Source organism: Octopus sinensis, unplaced genomic scaffold, assembly GCF_006345805.1.
Source record: "Octopus sinensis unplaced genomic scaffold, ASM634580v1 Contig09798, whole genome shotgun sequence".
Lineage (NCBI taxonomy): Eukaryota > Metazoa > Mollusca > Cephalopoda > Octopoda > Octopodidae > Octopus > Octopus sinensis.
Genome location: NW_021831940.1, coordinates 15969 through 34730, shown reverse-complemented (window position 1 = coordinate 34730; position 18762 = coordinate 15969). Strand labels below are relative to the sequence as shown.

At 38.5% G+C, this 18762-nt stretch overlaps 1 long non-coding RNA gene across 1 annotated transcript; it reads left to right on the top strand.

Moving 5' to 3' along the window:
* The first annotated feature begins 15444 nt into the window (after positions 1-15444).
* On the top strand, positions 15445-17284 carry LOC118761159. Its single transcript, XR_004997182.1, has 2 exons — positions 15445-15746; positions 17150-17284. It is a non-coding gene; the product is annotated as an uncharacterized LOC118761159 (long non-coding RNA).
* The last annotated feature ends 1478 nt before the right edge of the window (positions 17285-18762 follow it).

Here is an 18762-nt window from a genome sequence, read left to right as displayed (position 1 = left end):
AGAAAGTGTTCCTACATGTAAACAGGATGTGACATTTGTGTTGACAGTGTATTTGTCTCAAAGCAGAACCGTCCTTCCATCAGCGCTTGTCAATTGGCTGAAGTAACATGAAAGGCATCGTCGTTCATGGTATATTCGTGAATAAGTCACAAACTGAAATACGTTGATCTATTGTTTAGGAAAATATTATTTACTTGTTTAAGGGTTGTACTGGATACATAGCGAAAACAGCTCTAACAGTTCAAATAGTAAGAATTAAACATATATATATATACAAATTCATACTATCCGGTAATTAATGTGCTTAAACTTTTATATTTTATGTTTTTTTCATTATGTTTCCAGGTTCAAATACTGGTAATGGAACAGAGGATAGAACAGCAGAAACAAACTTTTGAGTGAAAATCGAAAAAGAGCCTCCAAGAATCGTCTTGATGATATTTTATGCTATATAAAACGATATTTTCTCCATATATAATATAAAATAATATTTTCTGCATATATAATATAAAATTATATTTTCTCCATATATAAATAAAATAAAATTTTCTTAATATAATACAAATAAAATTTTCTCCATATATAATAATATGAATAATATTTTTCTATATGATAATATAAAATTATATTTTCTCCATATATAATATTAAATAATATTTTCTCCATATATAAATAAAATATTCTTCCTTGTAACGACACTATAATTGTACCTTTCAATACAACACTATGCATGCATGAGACTGTATAATCCACCATAATGTAATTTAAACGAGTTTCAGGGCCTCACTATGGCTTGAAACAGAAAATATTGCATGATTTGAAATTATATTGATATTCTATCTTCTTGCCAATTTAATGTTATCAATGTAAGCTTTAGAATTGTTAAATAAAGGATTAAATCTGATCTGTTGCTACCGTTCGTTTTCTAGATGAAATACTGTAATACCGCAAACTAAGATCAAATACCACCGGAAGAGGCATTGATTCCATTTGTTATTTTAAACATTCCACTAAAATGTTAAAACTTGCAAAATGTATCATGTTGATTAGATTTACGATCATTTATCTAATTAGTATTATCAGGTCATTCAATTGTCATTGTTCAAGTAATCAACATTTCACAAACAACTGGAATGGAAGCACTCCGTCGGTTACGACGACGAGGGTTCCGGTTGATCCGAATCAACGGAACAGCTTGCTCGTGAAATTAACGTGTAAGTGGCTGAGCACTCCACAGAGACGTAGTTCTCGGGGATATTCAGCGTGACACAGAGAGTGACAAGGCCGGCCCTTTGAAATACAGGTACAACAGAAACAGGAAGTAAGAGTGAGAGAAAGTTGTGGTGAAAGAGTACAGCAGGGATCACCACCACCCCCTGTAGGAGCACTCTGTCGGTTACGACGATGAGGGTCCCAGTTGATCCGAATCAACGGAACAGCCTTCTCGTGGAATTAACGTGTTAGTGGCTGAGTACTCCACAGAAACGTGTACCCTTAACGTAGTTCTCGGGGATATTCAGCGTGACACAAAGAGTGACAAGGCCGGCCCTTTGAAATACAGGTACAACAGAAACAGGAAGTAAGAGTGAGAGAAAGTTGTGGTGAAAGAGTACAGCAACGATCACCACCACCCCTTGCATGAGCACTCTGTCGGTTACGACGACGAGGGTTCCGGTTGATCCGAATCAATGGAACAGCCTGCTCGTGAAATTAACGTGTAAGTGGCTGAGCACTCCACAGACACGTGTACCCTTAACGTAGTTCTCGGGGATATTCAGCGTGACACAGAGAGTGACAAGGCCGGCCCTTGAAATACAGGTACAACAGAAACAGGAAGTAAGAGTGAGAGAAAGTTGTGGTGAAAGAGTACAGCAGGGATCACCACCATCCCCTGCCGGAGCCTCGTGGAGCTTTAGGTGTTTTCGCTCAATAAACACTCACAACGCCCGGTCTGGGAATCGAAACCGCGATCCTATGACCGCGAGTCCGCTGCCCTAACCACTGGGCCATTGCGCCTCCACTCACAAACAGCTACATTCCAATCAAAGCACCGGACGTAGATTCGTCTTCTACACGTTCATGTCTACTTTCACTCCATCAATGTTACACTAACACGGGACTGCGCATGCCTCAATGTCTTCATTGAAGTAGTTTCTTAGTTATATTCTCTACATGATATTCGGGCCCATTAGGCCGCAGTCTCTCTCGGGATCCAACATATTCCAACACCCGGGGATAGAAGACACCCCACTAAAAGAGATGCCAGTCTGTTGCAAGTTTAACCCTTGGTTGTTGCTGGTATTTCTTCTCAGATGACTGCACTGGAAGTGTTTAAGGACACTTTAAGAAGCATGTGGAGAAATATAGTCCAATAGGGGATGCTAGAAATAACAGCCAAGTATGTTAAAGTTTGGTTTTGTGTTTCATATGAAAATGAAGGACACTTCGAAACTCTTCTCTCTCCTTCCTCATTCTGTATTAATACCTCATCCTTCCCCTCTTCCTTTCTCTAATACATGATAGACTCCCTCTCTTATCACACACATCATTCCCTCTCCTTCTCTCCTCCTCTCCCTCCCCCTCTTTCACTTATTTATGTTATTGTTTAACCCCGCCTCCCTCATCCCTCGTTTTCTCTCAACTCTTACTCTCCCTCCCTCACAAAGCATATATCTCATACGTCATCTCTGTTTCCCCCCTCCCTCACTTTTTGTCTCTCTCCCTCCCTCTTTACCACCTCATATCTCGTACTCTCCCTCTACCTCTTTTGCGCTCCGCCCCACGTCACACTCTCCCTCTCTTTCTAAACCTATGTATCATTCTCTCTCTCCCTCCACCTCCTTATATAATATTCTCTCATTCTTTCCCTCCCTTTCTCCTCCCTTTCCCTCTCCCTCTCTTTCTCTATGTCTGTCTTTCTCTCTCTTTGCTCTCTTGATTTCTTTATTTCAGTCTCTCTCTTTCTCCCTCTCGCTTCTTATGTCTCTCTCTCTGTTTCCGTGTCTCTGTCTGTCTCTCTCTTTCTCCCTCTCTCTCCCTCTCCCTCTCTTTATTACCTTATTATATATTAATGCTCCGCCTTTTTACTCTTTCTATCATCTCATACTCCTCTCTCTTCTTAACATTTATTTCTCTAATCCCTCCTCCTTCCTCCCCTCTCTCTCCTTCTCTATCTTTCTTCTCATCATTTTACAGAATTACGTCGCCTCCTCTCTCTCTATCTCTTCTTCTTTCTTTCTTTGTTTCCTTTACTCTTTCTCTTTCTTTATTCTTTCAGTTTCTTTCTTTCCTCTTTCTTTTTTCTTTCTTTCATTCTTTCTTTCTTTTTCTTTATTCTTTCTTTCTTTCTTCTTTCTTTCCTTATTCTTATTTGTTTTTTTGTTTCTTTCTTTCTTCCTTCATTTCCCTCATTTTTTCTTTCTTCCTTTCTTTCTTTCTTTCTTTCTTTTTTTAATTTTCTTATTTGTTCTTGTTTGTTCTTTCTTTTTCTTCCTCCTTTCCCTCATTTCTTTCTTCTTCATTTCTTTTTTCATTCTTTCTTTCTTTCCTTTCTTCTTTCTTTCTTCTTTCTTTCTTCCTTCATTCTCTCATTCCTTCTTCTCTTCTTTATTTCCTATTCTTGTTTTTTCTTTATGTTTTCATTCCTTCTCTTCCTATTCTTTTTCTTCTTCCCTTATTTCTTTCCTTCTTCCATCTCTTTCATTTTTCTATTCTTCTTTCTTTCTTTCTTTCTTTCTTTCTTTTTGTTTTCTTCATTTTCTGTCTTTCTTTCTTTCTCCTTCCTTCTTTCTCTCCTTTCTTGTTTCTTTTTCTTTCTTTCTTCTTCCTCTCACTCTCTCATTCGTTATTTCTTCTTTCTCTTTCTTCTTTCTCTTATTTTTTCTTTTTCCTCCTTCTTTCTTTTTTCTTTCTTTCTCCTTCCTTCATTTCTCTATCTTTCTTTCTTTCTCTCTCTTTTATTTTCGTTATTTCTTTGTTTTTCTTCTATTTTCTTTTCCTTCTTCTTACCTTATTCTTTTTCTTTCTCGCTCTTATCTTCCTCTTTCCTTTTTCTTCCTTTCTTTTTTGTCGTTGCTTCTTTCCTTTCCTTGTCTCCTTTTTCTCTCCCTCTCACCGCTCTTATCTTCTCCTTTTTCTTCTTTTTTCTCTTCTTTTTCCTTTTTTTTTTCATTCTTTCTATTTTTCTCTCTTTTTCCTTCTATCTTTACTTCTTTGTTCTTTCATCTTTCCTCTTCTATTCTTCTTCATTCTTCTATCTTTCCTTCGTTTTCCTTCTATCCTTTTCTTTCTTCTCCTTTCTTTATTATTTCTTTCTTCTTTTTATTTCTTTCTTTTCTTTTTTTTTTTTTTCTTTTTCCTTCTTTCATTCTTCTTGTTCTTTCTTTTTACTACTTTTTCTCCCTTTCTTCTTTCCTTTTATTTCTTTTTTCTTCTTTCTTTCATTCCCTCTTTTTTTTCTTCTTTATTCTTTCTTCCGCCTTTTCTTCTTTTTTCTTTCTTTCTTTGTTTCTTTCTTTCCTTCTTCTTTTTCTTTATTTATTTCTTTCTTTTTCTTCCTTCTTCTTCTTTCTCTTCTTTCTTTCTTCTTTCTTTTTTCTTCTTCTTCTTCTTTCTTTTTTCTTCTTTCTTCTTTCCTTCTCCTCCTCCTCTTTCTCCTTCTTTCTTTCTTCTTTCTTCCGCTCCCATTTCATGCATTATTACAGAATCACGTTACTTTATTCCCTCCTTTCTCTTTTCTTTCATTCCTTCTTTTTTTCTCTTTTCATTCTTCCTTTCTCTCTCTTTCTCTCTCTCTCACACACTTTCTTTCATTCTTTCCTTCTTTTTACTCTCTCTCTCTCTCACTCTCTTTCTTTCCCTTAATATCATTGTTTCCCTCCCCAAACCAATTCGACTTTTATAAACGAATCTCACCTCTCTATTGTCTCGCATCATTCGTGAAACAGCAACCAAACACCTTGAAATTCCTAAAGTTTTTGTTTTATAAAAGCAGGACACTTGACGAAGCGTCTATCAAATATATTATCCTACATGTGGTCGGGAAATATGCTAGAAATAACAGTTCAGTACACTGTATTCTGCATTGTTTTGCATGAAAGATTGAAAGAGACTTTAAGAAGCATCTGGAGGAATAATATACAATTGCTGGTCCTACGTGATGCCAGAAATAACAGCCAAGTATATCAAAGTTTTGTGTTGTCACTCATATTAAAATTAAAGGTACTTAGAAAATCCTCTCTCTCCCACCTCAGCATGTATTAATATATCAACCCAAATCTAAGCCGAATACCCCTAACCTCTAAGCCACTTGCCTTCACTCCAGCGACCATGCAAACTGTGTGATTCTATGGGTTTGGCATTTGGCGAAGGAAGGAGTTTTATACCGCTGTCCTCTTGAGTTTCTCGCCTTGATATTGATTTATCTGTGATCTTGGCTAGCAAGAAGTCCAGTTGTTTCTTGAAAATATCTACTCCGATTCCATAGAGATCCCTCCGATATTTTGGTGAGGAGTTAAATAGCAGTGCTCCCTTGAATCCCAAGATGAGACAGCTGGAACTTTTTGGAACAGTGCAGTGCGGTCCATTTCGAGGTCTAGTATTATTCTCAAATATGTATGTATGTATGTATGTATGTATGTATGTATGTATGTATGTATGTATGAATGTATATATGAATGTATGATGCATGCACGCACGCACGCACGCACGCACGCACGCGGATATGTGTGTGTGCATTTGTATTGCGCGCGTGTGTATGTATTTATGTGTGTGTTAGTGTGAGGTTTAAGTTTAGGGCCATAGTGTTAGTGGTCTCTGTCTTCTTTCTCTTCCCTACACAATTACTTCGACCTATGTCCACCTTGTTCGTCTTATTATGTCTGCTACTTTTCGTTCACCTTGTCTCTTCCATGTCAATACTTTAATCTCTTCCTTAGCAAGTTTCGTTCCTTCTTGATGTAGAAGATATCTAGTTATACTTCACGTCCCCTTGTCACAAATAATTGATTAATCACACCCCATTCCATACTAGAATCGTTGAAATGTAACCAGGTATTGTAACATGTAGTTTTACTCATATTTTTTAACCTCTGGACATGGTGATCTCCTGCTACACGTATTCATGAAGATGTTATGTTTAAATCACGAAAAGGAAGAGGTGTTACATAATAATTCTCATTGTAGTGTAAGGATATATTTCAAATACCGCTTGTTATTTATTTGTGGTTAAACAGTTTTCTTCGATCTTGATTCGGGGGATTAAGAACTACAGAAATAGTAGTTAAAAAAATTGTAAACGATGGCCATAATTATAAACATCTTTATACCCAATTAAATGGATTAAGAACTTGCTTGTCTCTCATGGATACATTGAATCGTTTCCTTTCTAGACAACACAACGTAATAGTACATACATTGTATTGATGAAACAAAGGTATAAAGTCGACCCATGCGGAATCTGAAGTTGGTACATACACTTTGACGAAGTAGTGCTAAGAATTATTTGCCAGGCGTTCGAACAATTCTGCCAACTCATATATATTTAAATAAACACACCTAGACACACACACACACACATATATATATATATATATATTTATATATGTCAAGTTTTGTTCCTTTCGAGAAGTAGAATATATCTTATTATATTTCACGTCCCCTGGTAATAAATATCGAATCATGCCCCATTCTCTACTACAGTAGGAGAAATGTAACCAAGGAAGGCATCGTATTTCTACTGTTAACTACTGGACTCAGAAGGCCACACATCTGCAATATTCAACAGCCTATGGTTTCTGGTCGACTTCCCTAACGAATCCTCAACCCAACTAATAATTTTTGACCATCATGAGCATAATGAACCTTGCGAGTCCTGGATACAATACTCTTCCTACACCCATCCCTTCATCACTACCTTCATTCAAACCGACGCAGGCATCGGGTTTCGCCACTTCCCTTTCACGACCGACCCAAGTTATCCGTTACATTGCTATGGGCAGACACTGGATGCCAGTTGTGCCTCTCTGGGAAAAGTCTCCTATTGAAACAGGGCCTGGATTAGCGTGAACTTAAAGTAGTCAACATAACATTGAGTGCCGCTCAGAGCAGCTCCATTGATATCATCGGTGCCCTGATCCTACGAATATCTGGGACTGTTCCATCATCTGCGAAGTTCACGAGCCGCCAATTTCTGTACATCACTCCTTCAACTGACAAACATTTTTTTCTCTCCAAGTGTGTACCACCCTCGTTATTCATCCGCATTCTTCAGAATTGTAGAAAAGTGTGGAAATATAGGCACCACGATGGAAACATATCGAAACGATGTTATCTGCTTCATATTGGAGAAATGGAAAACAACCTATACTATTACGTTGTGTTGTTTAGAAGAAAAAAAGATTCAATGTATCTGTGAGAGACGGGCAAGTTCTTAACCATTTAATTGGGTATAAAGATGTTTATAATTATGGCCATCGTTTTCAAATGGGGATTATATTTTCACACTTGTCATGGCAAGAGTTATTTTTCTTGTTTGCAAGGGAGGTAACTTGAAAAAAAGTCTTGGTATTTTCACAAATCTTAGATGTTAGTGTTACTTCCCTTACAAAGGAATTTATATTTTTGAATTTTTAACTGATATTTTAACTGAAATATCATAAATGTGGCAGGAATAATGTATGGACCCAAGGGTATGGGAGTGAAGTCGAATCAGACGGTATTAGAACTCGGAACATAAAGTCTGACAAAATATAAAATTATCTCATGTATTTTTCTTTAATACACGCACACGTGTTTGTGGATATATCTGTACTGTTTTCATTAAGGTGTGTGTATGCGTGTACGTGCTTGTGTTGGGCGTTTGTACGTGTGCGCATTGTGTGTGCATCTATATGTATGTATGTATGTATGTATGCATGCATGCGTCTTAGCGTGAGGTTTAGTGTTAGGGCTACAGGGTTCGTCGTCTTCTTTCTTGTACACGATTACTTCGACATAGGGTCACCTTGCTCGTCTTATATCGGCTATTCGTCGTTCACCGTGTCGCCTCCATCTCAGCACTTTCCTATTAAGGCTTGTTCCTATCGTGAAGTAGAAGATATCTTGTTATATATCACGTCCCCTGGCAATAAGCATTCAACCATGCCCCATTCCCTATTACAATAGGAGGAATGTGAGCAAGGAAGGCAACATGTAGCTCTTCTACTGTTAACCAAGGATATAGTAATTTCCTGTTACATATATTTCGTGAAGATATTATGTTTACATCATGAAAAGTACTAGTGGCTACATAATAATATCCGTTGCTGCATAAGGAGAAGATCTTTCTGATATCTCCTGCTATGTATGTGTGGTTAAAATTTTTGGGATCTTGTTTGTGAGATTCAGAAGGAAAAATGGCGGTTAAGGAAGTAGGAAACAGAACTGTGTATACTGTCTGTCAGTGCACTCAATACCGTAATGTTCGTGAATTCGACAATTCTCCTTCAACTTTCAGTTACAATTTTATTCGTTGATCATTTTTTGCCTCTAACCCTTGCCTTGCTTTGTAGACATCAGTACTCATCGGAATGCCTAGCAACAGGCAACTCCAATGAAAGTCTTATCCGAGAAGGTCCGCTGCAACGTCATCTCCGAAGCTGGATCTAGCAAAAAGTGGGCTAACTTTGAGCTGAGATGTTCAGACTACACACAAGCTAGTGGACTTATGTGTAACGAAGTAGTCTTTCAGCTTAACGAATACTGCAACGAGACCCTCAGAAAAGATTTTACATAGGCGTTCGATGCGTTGGCCTCCAGCGATGAGCGAGCTGTCCTCACTCACATTAAGTCCATGGTTCTCCGCCAAGAAAATGTGATTGTCATTTCTGTGCAGATACAGCAAATGTACCTGGATGGGGACGAACCCGTTAGGATATTTGCAGCGTGTCGTAGATGACAGTGAGGTGTTTGCAAATTCAAATTGGAATGCCTTTGGAACGTCATATTTCGCGATGTTCTTGTATGTGGGTTGGAGGACTAGGAGGTAGGCCTTGACACAATGGGTGACTCCAAGTAATACATGACTCTGAAAGAAGACACTTCCCCAATATGACACGCAGTGAGACTGAACCCGAATCCATGTGGTTGGTAAGCAAGCTATTTACCACACAGCCACTCCTGCACTTATACACATATATACGACGGGCTTCTTTCAGTTTTCGACTCCCAAATCCAAAGCAAGCTACTTATCACAAACCTGCTCCTACGCCTATCAATATATATATATATACTGCGTGGGATTTAAGTAGTTAATAAATAATATGAATTGGTATTATCTGTAAGTTGATGATTGAATGGAAACTGTTCCTCCATATATATATATATATATATATATATATATATATTATATAATATATATATATATACTAATACATACTAATACAATGTCATTGTTTTCACCTGCCTTCGTCTTTGTTTATTCATAATATCCGTTATATATATATACATACATACATACATACATACATACATAAATACATACATACATACATACATACATACATACATACAACACACACACATACACACACATAATATATATGTATATATATATAAATTTTTTTTTTCTGTGAGTAATTTGAATTTCCCTCAAAATAAGTTAAGGAACTTACATATCTACAGCTTTGGACACACAAACGAACACCTAACAAAAAAATTAGAAATATAAATATCCCCAATTCTGTGTGAACATCTTGTCGTCCCCTCTTCCTATCAGAATATGAAAAAATGCCTTTTATTGTAACAACACAACTAAATGCACGATAAAAGAAAAATTATGGAAGTAAGCACCTGCTAATATATACATGTATATACTTAAAAACTTAAATATATTACCCAAACATGTAAACACAACTTTTACAACTTTTATTGCAACAACACAATTGGATTCAGGAATTTTAAAAAATATGTGTGTGTATGTGTGTATGTATACATATGCATATGTATGTGTGTGTATATATATGTTATTATTATTTTCTTACCATTAATTGCAAATACAAGTTGAATTGCTTTTCGAGCCAGCGCTCCCAGTATCAACTGGTTTTGGCCTCTCTTGACCCAAAGGGTCCTTTGTACTCTATGTACTCTATGGCCGACCTCGCCACCATCTGCTGAATCTATTTATAGATTACCTCTTGCTAACCAACTACTACTACTACTACTACTACTACTACTACTACTACTGCTGCTGTCACTACTGCTGCTACTATTGCTACCACTGTTGCTGCTGCTTCTGCTTCTACTACTGCTGCTGTTGCTGCTGCCTTACTACTGCTGTTACCACTGCCTCTGCTACTGCTGATAGTGATATTGCCGCTGCTGCTGCTGATGATGATGAATATTAGTGGCTGAAAATAAACATAAAACAAACGTAGGAAAAAGAATGAAAAATCTAATAATAATTTAACATTACTTGAAAAGGTAGTGGGTAGCGAACTTCTTCACTACTTCTGGGAGTGACGACCCTGCCTGACACGAGTTCCGGGCTCAGCTGGCTCCGGCTGACAGTACCCGGTATGGGCCCCTATCCAGGGTTACGGAAAGGAGACAACCTTCAAAGAAATCCGGAGTGGAGCCCCGAAGGCGGTCTAGTGTTCGACTCGACACTCTTCCGGCAGCTCCTGCAACCAAGCTGGTGCCAAACGTAATGCACTGCACTCCACTGGACTACATCAGCAAGGTCGAGAGAGGAAACCTGACGATTGGGTTACTCAGGACTTTCTTATCTATAGCCCAGGCCTGCGCAAACCTGGAGAGGACACTTCAGTGCTGCTGTTAAAAGCTGCAGAATCAACACGGGAGGTAACAGTCACGAGTGATAAGTCTATTTAGATTGGCGTAAAATATGGGCGCTACGGGTTACCTCTGACGGTGGGAGGGACCTTCGTGTCCTATTGGTTAGCTACTGCCCACCTCAAGCTGGGCAGCCGCCAGTTAATAAGGTGCTGACCCGCCACAGGTCACCTGCTTCATTGGGTGCTTGAAGCTAAGAGTATGACTTGAAAAGCGGCCTGCAACCTCTGCACCAGGCAAACAACTAAAAGTCAAGAAAACACCAGTTGTGCGGTTGGCAAGCTGGAATGTGAGGACCATGTGCCCTGGAATATCTGATGATCTACTCAGGGTTGAAGACACAAGGAAAAAGGCCATCATTGACCGTGAACTAAAGAGGATCAACATAGATATTGCTGGGCTGCAGGAGACAAGTCTCCCCTCAAACGGCAAACTCAAAGAGCAGGATTTCACCTCCTTTTGGCAGGAAGCGATCCAGAAGAACCTCGTCAGCATGGCGTTGGCTTTGCAGTGAGAAACTCATTACTCTCCTCAATAGAACCACCATCAGGAGGCACTGAGCGTATCCCCTCACTGCGCCTCTCGACTTCTTCTGGCTCCGTACATCTACTCAGCATGTCTGCTCCCACTCTCTACAGCTCAGAGGAGACCAAGTACCAGTTCTACAAAGATCTCAACTGTGTCATAGAAAATATACCAACGACTGAAAATATCTAACCTCTGGGGGATTTTAACGCTCGCGTGGGATCTGACCATGATTCGTGGCCCATTTGTGTTGGACACTTTGGTATTGGCAACAATGAATGACAATGGTCAGAGACTACTCGAATTCTGCACATACCACAACCTGTGCATCACAAACACATTCTTTACCAACAAGCCTCCCACAAGGCATCTTGGAGACATCCAAGATCTCACCACTGGCATCAGCTGGATCTCATCATTACATGGAGATCCTTTCTGAATTCTACTCTATTGACCCGCAGTTACCACAGCGCGGATTGTGACACAGACCACTCACTAATTTGAAGTAGGGTGAGGATTCTGCCTAAAAAAGTCCATCGCTTCAAGAAAGTGGGCCGACCACGCATTAACACTGCCAGAACCTCGGAACCTACACTGCGAAAATGTTTTGCTGCTTCTATCAAGGTTGCCCTCAGTAGCTGCCCAACCTCCTCTGCTGAAAGTAGGTAGAACTATATCAGGGAAGCTTTGTATACGACATCAATAGATACTTTCGGCATGAGAGAAAGGCAAAACCCAGATTGGTTCAATGCTGGGCTCTCAGAGCTGGAGCCAGTTATCGAAGCAAAGCGTGCAGCTCTGATGCAATACAAGAGTGATTCTTCTACAAAGTCCCTCGAAGAACTCAGAAAGACACGAAATAAAACCCAACTGACAGCCAGACGCTGTGCAAATGGGTATTGGCAGGAAATCTGTCAGAGTATCCAGTCAGCTGCTGACAGTGGCGACACCTGTGGGATGTATGCCGGTTTGAAGAAGGCCCTCGGTCCATCCGCAACCAAGTCAGCCCCTCTGGAGATCTCATCACGGATCAAGGCAAGCAAATGGATAGATGGGTGGAGCACTACCAGGATCTCTACTCACGGGAGACTACAGTGGCTGAGGCTGCAGTCGAGAGTCTCAAGATCTTGCCAGTCATGTGCGAACTTGACAGTCCGCCATCTATAGCAGAGCTCATCAAGGCTGTTGACTCCCTAGCAAGAAACAAGGATCCGGGAAAAGACGGCATCCCCTCAGATATCGTCAAAGCCGGCAAAAACACCATCCTGCTTCGGCATCTTCATGAGCTTCTGTGTTAGTGCTGGGAAGAGGGTACAGTCCCTCAGGATATGCGGGATGCTAACATCATTACGCTTTACAAAAACAAAGGTGACCGTGTTGATTTTAACAATTACCGTGGTATATCTCTTCTAAGCACTGTTAGAAAGACCTTTGCCCGCGTTATCCTGGCAAGGCTACAACTATTTGCTTCTCGTATCTATCCGGAATCGCAGTGTGGCTTTAGAAGAAGCAGATCAACTATCGATATGATATTCTCCGTACGCCAACTTCAGGAGAAGTCCAGAGAGCAGAAAATGCCATTATATATGGCCTTCATTGATATAAAAAAGGCTTTTGACTCGGTAAGCAGAACAGGCCTCTTCATCCTGCTCCAAAAAATCGGATGTCCACCAAAGCTGCTGAGGATCATCAAGTCTTTCCATGATGACATGCAAGGCACCTTACAGCACAACGGTTCAACATCAGCCGCCTTCCAAATAAAAAACGGGGTAAAGCAAGGTTGTGTCCTCGCTCCTACATTGTTTGGCATCTTCTTCTCGCTCTTACTCTCACAAGCCTTTCAGACATCAGATGATGGAGTGTTTCTGCACAGTAGAAGTGACGGGAATCTGTTCAATCTCTCGCGCTTGTGTGCCAAGACCAAAATCAGAAACGTCCTGATCAAGGAGATGCTATTTGCTGATGATGCCGCTCTGGTATCACACACAGAAGAAGCCCTCCAAAGGCTCATTGACTGTTTTGAGCAAGCATGTAACGACTTTGGCTTAGCTATCAGCCTTAAGAAGACCAACATCATGGGTCAGGCTACATCGGACATCCCAAACATACATATTGGAGACCACAGTTTACCTATCTGGGCTCTACCGTCACCTACAACCTATCCCTTGATGCTGAGCTCAATATACTCATTGGAAAGGCAGCTGCTGCGATGGCCCAACTCTCTAAACGGGCTTGGGACAACAATAAGCTGATCAAGACCACGAAAATGAAGATCTACCAGGCATGTGTACTCAGCACTCTACTGTATGGAAGTGAGACTTGAACGCTATACACACGCCAAGAGCCTCACCTAAACATCTTTCACCTGCGCTGCCTCCGAAAAATCCTCCGCATCAAATGGCAGAATCATATCCCCAACAAATATGTCCTCAGGCAAGCAGGAATACCAAGCATGTTTGCACTCCTCACACAAAGACGTATGAGATGGCTTGGGCATGTTAGCCGTATGAAAGATGGCAGAATCCCCAAGGACATACTCTACGGAGAGCTTGCTAGGGGTACTAGGTCTGTGGTTAGACCGCTCTTACGTTACAAGGATGTTTGCAAAAGGGACATGAAGGCCTGCAACATCAATATTAGCGGTTGGGAGGCAGTTGCCGGCAACCGTGGAGAATGGCGACGTACAGTAAAAGAGGGAATACAAAGGAGTGACAGAGAGAGAGAGGAGAACTAGAAAGAAAAGAAGAGACGTAAACAAGAAACTATGACATTACAACCAGCCAGGAACAGTCTTCGCTATATTTGCGGTACCTGCCAGAGGGAGTGTTTGTCCAGGATAGGACTACACAGCCACAGCAGGAAATGTATCAGGATATGAAATATAAAAGCCGGACTGGACTATTTTATGCGCAACTCCATTGTCTCCTGAGACAAAAAGGATGCCAACCAATATATATATATATATATATATATATATATATATATATATATATACACACACAGAAGGATAAGATCAATATTTAAATATCGATTTTATCAGGTGGCCAGCATGGGAATAAAAAACATCAAAGGTAACAATTATTTAAATTATAATATTGGGTAATAGCAGTCAAATCTTGACTCTAGAGCCACATTAAATGTTCATATAGCACCAGGAGAGAAGACGAAGAGACAAAATAGAATAGCAAACATTTCTGGATAATTCCAGATCCCGGATTTCTGACTCTGCATAAGAAATGCTCTGCCTTCATCAGTGGAATATACTCAGAAAAGCAAATAAATACAAATATATACATATACAACATACGATATACTTACATATACGAAAGTATTTATAATATATATATATATATATATATATATATATATATATATATATATATATATATATATGTATATATATGTATGTATGTATGTATATATATATATATGAGCGTGTATATATAAATCAAGGCGGCTATCAGCATTTTAAGACCAACAGGGAAATAATTCACAATCACTAAAGGTGACAAGAGTGCAGTGAGCACCAGCATTATTAGAAATATTAGTCATAGACTATTTCGTTTTGGGATTTGGTTTGCAAGATTCTTTATATGAGTTCGTGTGTTGAAGCATATTCTGTTGTGTCTGGGGAGAGCCATTTTCTTCTTGTGCCTTATAATTCCACACACTCACCGGTAACATTTCAACGTATTTCTTATTTTTATTTTCCTAAAACTTTTCGTTGAGTCTTGCAAACTTTTACCAGTGATTGTGTTAAATTATAGTCATAGACACCTTAGCCATAAAAACATATGGTACATTGACAGAGGGGGACAACATTCCCTACGGTAAGCCAGATGGATTAGATTAGCATGGTAATTTCTTATAAGAAGTTAATACTCATCAGCAATGCTCACTCCATTACGGCTGGTGGAGGTTAACTCACGCCTGTCAATATCTTTGAGAATGACATAAAAAGAGTGATTGATTTCCCAAAATGGCAATGTGAAGATTATAATATATTGAAGGTAGCTAACACACATTTTAAAACCAACCAGGTAATTATATATATATAAAATGTATATAAAAACTATACACAGAGGGAAGACCACCATGTGGATTTCTTACATGCTAAAGAGGGCAAGCCACGGTACTGGACGAATATGTTCTTAACACCAACTTTTAGTCACCCGCTTGTAGTTTTAGCCTTCTTCACTAATTCTGTTCTCAACCATACTGAATGCGGTTATTTTACCTATGATGATCCAATCCTAAGTTATATTTGAATATAGAAATAATTGAAACAAAACAATTAATCTCTTTAAGTGTTCAAAGTCAACTGCGGCGCAATATCTCCCAAGGTTTGAACCAATTCCAGGCATTGCTCAACATGAATTTGCTTGATGAAAGTAAGTATCGTGTTTCTTCATTTTTATAACACCATTACCGTCATAATTAGCTTCATCAATCACCATACCATCCTCTTCGTCGTTGTCGTCATCATCAACCACAACGGATGATACCTTAGGACACCCACGCGTGCACGCAAGCGCACAGACTCTCCCCCTCTCTCTCTTACATACAACTATTTATTTACATTTTCTCAAAGCTTGGATAATTTCAATAAATCAGCATTTTATTTTGCGCTTTTCCGTTTCTTGTCCCTACGGAACTGTTTGTCTAACCGAGGGCAAAAATGTTTTCTTCTAATTTTGTATAGAAGTAGAAGATGCAGACTCTACTGGGCAGAATAATTCACACAATTCTAGTACTTGCTTTAATTCAAACAGGAAATCTATTTAGTGCTGCAAATAATTTTCCTCAGCGAAAATTCATTTTGTTCGAAGTGATCATATTAATTTTTGAATTAGGATCGATAGATACACACACAGCTCATACGCTTTAACTCATCTCTAAGAGATATAAAAGAGGAATAAATCACATCCCATTGCCGAACAATGATACAATTTCTTTCACTCCGTTTCCATTCATTTCCTTTTACCACTGCCAAATCAATATAAAGTCTATCTATTTCCAGCATAAAAGAGGATTATGCGCATCCGGTCAGTATGTCTAAGTAGTGGTCAATATTGAGGAAATGCAACAATAGAGGCCGCGAAACAGACAATAGCATTTTTACTAGTCAAATCCCGTAACAAATTATATATTGCTCGAGAAAATGTAAAAATATATATACATATACACATACATATTTCGGGATGGTCATGTTATTTATTATTTAAAAAAATATATAAATGAATAAATATATGTGTGCATATATATATTGTGTGCCCAGGTAGAGTACACGGGGATCTCTACGTACAACAGTGTTCGGGCAAACAGATCACATTGGCATAATTTGAAGAAAGCTGTCAAAGTAGTTTCTCATGGATTCAGATCTACGTTTCGAGCATTGTCTTCTGTGAAATATACACGCTGGCCATTTTCAAGATGTACAGATAGATTTTAGGAAAGTGTTCCTACATGTAAACAGGATGTGACCTTTGTGTTGACAGTGTATTTGTCTCAAAGCAGAACCGTCCTTCCATCAGCGCTTGTCAATTGGCTGAAGTAACATGAAAGGCATCGTCATTCATGGTATATTCGTGAATCAGTCACAAACTGAAATACGTTGATCTATTGTTTAGGGAAATATTATTTACTTGTTTAAGGGCTGTACTGGATACATAGCGAAAACAGCTCTAACAGTTCGAATAGTAAGAAATAAACATATATATATACAAATTCATACTATCCGGTAATTAATGTGCTTAAACTTTTATATTTTATGTTTTTTTCATTATGTTTCCAGGTTCAAGTACTGGTAATGGAACAGAAGATAGAACAGCAGAAACAAACTTTTGAGTGAAAATCGAAAAAGAGCCTCCAAGAATCGTCTTTGATGATATTTTATGCTATAAAACGATATTTTCTCCATATATAATATAAAATAATATTTTCTGCATATATAATATAAAATTATATTTTCTCCATATATAATATAAAATAAAATTTTCTTAATATATAATACAAAATAAAATTTTCTCCATATATAATATGAAATAATATTTTCTCTATGTATAATATAAAATTATATTTTCTCCATATATAATATTAAATAATATTTTCTCCATATATAATATAAAATATTCTTTCCTTGTAACGACACTATAATTGTACCTTTCAATACAACACTATGCATGCATGAGACTGTATAATCCACCATAATGTAATTTAAACGAGTTTCAGGGCCTCACTATGGCTTGAAACAGAAAATATTGCATGATTTGAAATTATATTGATATTCTATCTTCTTGCCAATTTAATGTTATCAATGTAAGCTTTAGAATTGTTAAATAAAGGATTAAATCTGATCTGTTGCTACCGTTCGTTTTCTAGATGAAATACTGTAATACCGCAGACTAAGATCAAATACCACCGGGAGAGGCATTGATTCCATTTGTTATTTTAAACATTCCACTAAAATGTTAAAACTTGCAAAATGTATCATGTAGATTAGATTTACGATCATTTATCTAATTAGTATTATCAGGTCATTCAACTGTCATTGTTCAAGTAATCAACATTTCACAAACAGCTACATTCCAATCAAAGCACCGGACGCAGATTCGTCTTCTTCACGTTCATGTCTACTTTCATTCCATCAATGTTACACTTACACGAGACTGCGCACGCCTCAATGTCTTCATTGAAGTAGTTTCTTAGTTATACTCTCTACATGATATTCAGGCCCATTAGGCCGCAGTCTCTTTCGGTATCCAACATATTCCAACACCCGGGGATAGAAGACACCCCACTAAAAGAGATGCCAGTCTGTTGCAAGTTTAACCCCTGGTTGTTGTTGGTATTTCTTCTCAGATGAGTCCAGTGGAAGTGTTTTTCTCGTGGACAGAACGCACCGAACCAATAGTCCATGTGTCTATTTCTGTGTGTGTGTGTGTGTGTGTGTGTGTGTGCGTGCTTGTCTGTCTATGTATGTGTGTGCTTTTTAGCTCCTGTTTTCCGGATCATTGGTCGCTCTCTTGCCAGCCGGAACACCGCTCCGCCCTTCTTTTATACTCTGCTTGTTGCTGTTAAAAGATATATGGAGCCGTTTATCGTAACAGCTCTGTCATTTCTACCACTTATTATATGGCCTGTGGTTTTAGATGTCTTGGTACATCGACTGAACTAAGGAATTATTTATTAGTTTCCTCCTAATTAGATGGTCGCACCATTTCACTCTCTTCCATCTGACTACTTCAGTTCTGGTTTATGTCATGTAAGTAACGTTTCTTATACAAATTACGCTACTCTCATTATAATATCTCTTTAGTTTTAAACACATTTTAATAACCACTTACGTATGTGTTTCTAGACCCTGATTAGAGAAGCAAAAATATGCAAACTATCAATGCAACCCTG